The sequence below is a fragment of the Haliaeetus leucocephalus genome, unplaced genomic scaffold, assembly GCF_000737465.1.
Source record: "Haliaeetus leucocephalus isolate CR32 unplaced genomic scaffold, Haliaeetus_leucocephalus-4.0 Scaffold240, whole genome shotgun sequence".
NCBI lineage: Eukaryota > Metazoa > Chordata > Aves > Accipitriformes > Accipitridae > Haliaeetus > Haliaeetus leucocephalus.
Genome location: NW_010972676.1, coordinates 2,993,180 through 2,999,179, shown reverse-complemented (window position 1 = coordinate 2,999,179; position 6,000 = coordinate 2,993,180).

Sequence of the window (6,000 nt, the reverse complement as noted above, 5' to 3'; positions counted from 1 at the left end):
TGAGGGCTGCCCACAGCACCAAAAATGGGGCTCACGCTACTTTCCGGCTTAAACTAGTTTCAGGCTTTTAACCTCTTCCAGCCTTTTCTATTTCTTTGTCAAACACGCAAGCACGAGCAGGGATCAGTGCGTGCAAATACATTTTGCCAAGTTACGTACTAATTAGGTTCCAGGCAAGCTAACATGATTAGCGTTATCATAAAAGCTTGAAGTCTGGAAAAGAGAGACCCTGACCACACAAGCCAAAACAAGGGTCCTGCTTAAATCGGCACCATTCCCTATTGGGGGGCAATCGGGGCTGCAGGACACGGTACACTGTACCTACCCTGGCTGCTGCGCTTCCACTGCTCAACTGGAAAGAGCAAGCAAACCGTTTCTGGGGTGTATCCATGGTTTTCGACCTTGAAAGGAGTCAGCTTCTGGTCTGGGGTCGCATCCTACAAGTTTGTGTCCAAATTTGGCATCTCACTCTGCATCACTCCCACCTTGGCAGCAGCTGATGTTCCCTGCATGTGGACCCCTCCACTCCCACAGGAGTAAGGTCTTCCCAAGGGCTCTCTGACATCAAAGATGAAACATCTGCAAAGACACATGAAGTACTTTGAAATAAACCGCCAGAAAATTGAAATAAACCCCCAGAAAAGAATTAACCCGCAGCGCTATTGCAGAATGCAGGTTCACATTGCAACGCTGTGCTCTCCCCAGGTGCTCCCATTAAGGCTGGTACCAGTCTGAGCCAGGCGCCTGGGGGAGAATTGAAGGGGGAGACATGGCTTTCGTGTGCGATGCAGCCAAGTGCTGGTGCCTCTCCCTGGCTGCAGAGGGGCTGGATAGGGCACCTCCTGCAAGCAGGTTGATGCACTGCTCGGGAGCATCAGGGAAGCAGAGCCTGCTTGCCTGGGCAAGGCTGGGGCATGGGGCTCAGATCCTGGCTGGGTTTCCATAGAGCACCCTGTGCCTGTCCTGCTTTTGGCTGCGATAGAGTTAATTTTCTTCCTAGTAGCTGGTATAGTGTTACGTTTTGGATTTAGTAAGAGAAGAATGTTGATAACAGACTGATGTTTTCAGTTAGTATAAACACGACTTAGCAACAAGTCAAGGATTTTTCAGCTTCTCATGCCCAACCAACAAGAAGGCTGGAAGGGCACAAGAAGTTGGGAGGGGACACAGCCAGGACAGCTGACCCAAACTGGCCAAGGGGATATTCCATACCATGTGATGTCATGCCCGGTATATAAACTGGGGGGAGTTGGCTGGGAGGGGCAGATCGCTGCTCGGGAACTAACTAGGCATCAGTCAGCAAGTGGTGAGCAATTGCATTGTGCATCACTTGTTTTGTATATTCCGATTCTTGTATTATTATTGCCATTTTATTACTATTATTATTATTATTATCATCATTATTATTATCTTCCTTTCTGTCCTATTAAAGTGTCTTTATCTCAACCCACAAGTTTTACTTTTTTTCGATTCTCTCCCCCATCCCACTGGGGGGTGGGGGAGTGAGTGAGTGGCTGCGTGGTGCCTAGTTGCCAGCTGGGGTTAAACCACAACAGTGCTCTTCAGGACCCTTGGCCGAGAGCGCTGTTGTTGGAGCATGAGCACTGGAGCTAGGGTTTCACAGCAGGCAGACACTTTCCTGCATAGGCAAAATGGTTTAGGGCACCTCCCAGCATTTAAAAGCTGGTTAAACCTTACATATACGCTGAACCTGAAGGCAGATGAGTTCCCGCGGCTCTTTCCAGTAGGGACATAAGTGAGATGGGCAGCTGGCCAGCTCACATTTACCACTAATTGTGTTATGTTTATGTGCACGCTTGCTCAGAAAGGTCTTAGCCTAGGCTGAGATCCTTCACTGAGCATCTTCCCAGTCCTTTTGCACTTGGACTGCGTGGAGGTAGCTACCTGCTGTCAGTGTTAAGGAGCTGGACAAAAGCCTCCTGCCCTCTTCTCCCTTGGGGCCCCCAGGTCAGTAACACACGGGCTCACTTTCTGCCTCTCCCTCGACCCACTCCCCTCTTGCAGAAGTGCCCTTCTCACAGGTCCTCGGCTCCATCTCAGGTTCCCCTTATGCTGCGCTGCTTGCAGGAAGGTGCAAGCAATAACTGAACAAGTTTGCCTGCCCAGATGGTACAGATATCCCCAAAGCACTGTAAGCACATCCCTCCCTTCTCGCTATACCGAGGTTTCAGACCATGACGGTGTCTGAAGAGGGACCACCCATGGTGGAGGGAAACCTTCCCCTACCTTTGGAAACTCTTACAAAATCTGCAGATAACTGAAAGCAATCTTTGCTGGAGCCCAGGAGCCTCCGCGGGGTGAACCTCACCCTCTTGCCTTGCCATGCCCCTGGGCAGGCAGCAGAGGAGACCACAGGGGGAGTGAGGGAGAGCATCCAAATTCCAGAGGGATGTGCTGAGCTGTACTGGCTTTTTCAGGCTCATGACTCCTACCTTCTGGCGGTGCTTCTTTCTGGGGCACAGAGCCGGTGTCAGCATCTTCGTCCAAGTCATTTTTTCCTGCACTGCAGAAGAACAAGCAGTTACAGGGTATGCGCTGGGAGTCACGGTTACTCCTCTCCATTTGTCACTCTAAAGAGATGGGCAGCCTCAAAAGAGGAACAACTTAAAAAGAAGGCTTTCACCCTAGCATGCTCCTGTCCCAGCCACCTCCCAGGCCAGCTCAGGGATTCTTCTACCACCTCCAGCACCAGCAGCTGCTGCTGCGTGTCCCGGCGTTACTGATTCTCCATCGAGTTCCGCTTCCAGTGCCCTTGGTGGCTTTAGTGGAAAGAAGCAGGCAGGTCGGTAGGTTGCTGGCTGACAGCTTTGCCCCCACGGCTATATTTATGGGACTTCTAGTCATGACTGTCTCAGCAGGGAGGGGGCTCACTTACCTGTGCATTGCTGGAAATGTTACAGACGAGCACACAGCTACTCAATGAAATGATTAATATTTATGCTCTGTGCCTGCTAATATTAGAAGTACAGGAACAATACATAATGCTTTTACGGGGCTGTTTAAAGGAATCTTCCTCAAAGACTCCCTGAGAGGCCTATAAAGTGGGTTTGAGTGGCTTTTACATGAAAAAAATATTTTTTCACAGCTTCAATTCCTTAACTCTTTGATTAAAGCTTTAATAACTTTGTGACAAAAGTTGCCACCTCCTCAATTGCCTAACCTGGCTTTCCTGGCATCACAGGCAAATCACACGTGCTGGGCAGACCAGTTGCACAGAAGGACCACCACACTTGGGATGTGCGTGAATGCCTTCACCCCATGCAATGGCAGAAAATTTCTTCTGAAGCCTCTGGCTTCAGCACAGTGAAACCAACTAAAAAAAAATTGAAATTAAGACGACCCCAAAAATCCATGTTGTCCATCCTTGCTGCCCAAAGCTGCATTCCTGACAAAGGTTTGGCTAACCTGGTCTTAAAAGTATCTATTGATGGAGATGTCCCAACCTGTATCTTCAAGGGCTTATTTATCCTGCAGTTGGAAAGTTTCTCTTGATGTCTTTTCAAAAATCTCTATTATTGTAATTTTTCCCCTATCTCCAGTGGGACAACAATTTACTGCCTTACTCTCTGATAGTCGTTTATATACTTAAAGGCTTAACTAGTCCCCGCAGTCTTCCTTTCTCTGGATTAGCAGTGCCAGTTTGCTCAGTCTGCCCTCATAGGTCATCTTTCCAAGTTCCTTGGTCCTTCTTGCTGTTCACATCTGGTTCCTCTCCAGTCAGGCTTTATCTCTGATGTCTGTCCTGAAGCCTACCCTGCTCTGAGCAGAGGGAGAGGGTTGCATGGTATTGTACATGTGCACTTCTGTCCGCATTCTCCCTTTCATTTGTTCTTCTCACCAGAGGGTGTTGGTACTGCCCCGTGCTCAGCCTGCCATGCGCTGCAGTGATCAAGGCTTTTTCCAGAGAACCAGTGCCTGGCCAGTCCCTCGCCAGAGCTCCCCAGGCAGCGGCAGCAGCCAGCTCCCTCCTCAGAGAGGGGTGCTGGGCAGGGCAGAGGGCGATGCCACTCAGCCACCTTGCCCTCCTGGGCGCGTTCCTCCTCCTGGCCTGTTCAGGGTCCTGGATTCTTGCACAGGCAGGATGAGTCTTGTTTTCTGAATTCCCGTGGGTGCACTTTCCAGGCAAAAGTTAAAAAAAACAAGAGTTAGGCCACGGTGTTTCATCCCTTGGCCAGCTCCAGATGGTCTCCTGGGGCTAAGCAAGTCTACCAGAGCCCATGATTCATTATGCCAGCATCGTGTTTATCTCTTCTTAGTGTCGGGACGTTGCTATTCAATGAAAATATGACACATTTAACTGGTAGAGAAATGGGAGACCCCAGGCAGCAACAGCAACGAGAAGGGAGGATGTATAATCCCCGCTGGCACGCGTGCAGCATATACACACAGCAACAATTAGGCAGGTTCAGTTGTCTCAGATTGCAGTTGCAGACAACATTACAAATGCAAGTCCACACACAGCCTGAGCTAAAAAAGGCAGATCTGTTTTTTTTTCTGGAGAATTCTGTGTCACTGAGTTGCCACACATGGAAGAAAGCAAAATCTCACTTGGAGCCAGGATTCTGCCCAGGAATGGGTTAGCGTGAAGCCCAGCAGCCTATGGGCCACATTTTCTTCTCCAATTTCTATCTGCCCAAGCAGAGAGGTTAGGCTGGTACAGCAGCTTGTGAACTTGCATCTTCCTTTCATCCATCCGAGGTGGGAGAGGGGGCTGGATCCTGAGCTGGTACGTAGCTCATTGAGGATGCACCTCTGCTCTGCTGCCTGCTGCTGACCCTGCCGCAGGGCACGGTCCAGGTTTGCCTCTGTACACGGCAGGAAAAGTCAAAGCGTGGGGGAAAGGTATCAATTTAAATACCTGGAATGTATTAAAGGCAACACTCACTCTTCGCTCTGTCCAGACACCGACTTTTACCAGGGTCTGGCAGGGTGCTGGATTTATTGCAAGATCCAGCCCCTAATAAATGGTATGAGCAAAACCCAGTGTGGCAGGTCATGGGAGCTGGGGTTTTCCCAGATGTGGTTTTGGTGCGGGTGACTGACCACATCGGTCCTCTGCCTCCGGGGCCCCATGCCATGCCAAGAGCACAGCACAATCCCATGTATACTGTTTTATAATCTCACTGGGCTGTGATTATTATTTTCCAGCAATCCTGTAGGCCCAGCAGTGGGGTGGAGCAGACTATGCACAGACACAGGTAACCCAGCCCTGCTCACTTCCAACCTCTTCCCAGACCAGCACAGGAGGAGGGTGCTCAAAAGCCAGCTCATGAGGCACAGCAACGCACAGATGAGAAAAATCACACCACGCCCTTTGGTGTTATGTTCCAGCCAAGCTAAAAATAGTGACTATCCAACTGCAGGTAGCATTTGCTTTGTTTTCTTCACATGAGAGAGAAGGTTCAAGTCTGAACAATTAACATCTAGAAGGATTTCTGCAATCTGCATCCTAACACGATTACATATGCTGCTCATGTCTTCAGCTCCTTGCAAGTATAAAATGGCAAAGAAAATGGCATTGAGCGTTATTTAGGTAAGAAAGCAATTCATGTACTTTAAAGCTTAGCAGAACCAGATTACATGAATGACACCCCCCCCCCCCCCTTATTATCTTGATCATGGTAAAAAAAAAAGAAAAAAGGGTAAGTTAGCCTTCCTAGCTAAGGAAACAGGGAACTCCTTTTCTGCAGAAAAGGATCATGCATGTTACACAACTTCCTTGCTATTGCTACAGAACCAGCTGTTCTCCAAAAACCAATCTGTAGACTGGTTAAGTTCAAAATGCAACTGAAATATCTTTAAATTACCTCTTAAACATCTAAAGGAATATCATAATTCTGGAAGAAAGTCCAGTCCCACCTACCCTGCAGGCCATAGACCTACCAGCAGGAGGTAATCAGGTTTTCCCACAGGTAGCTGTTACAAGGAGAAAGGGCATTTCCCAGAGGCAAGGCGTACCGCAGCCCCATCAGTGTCCTG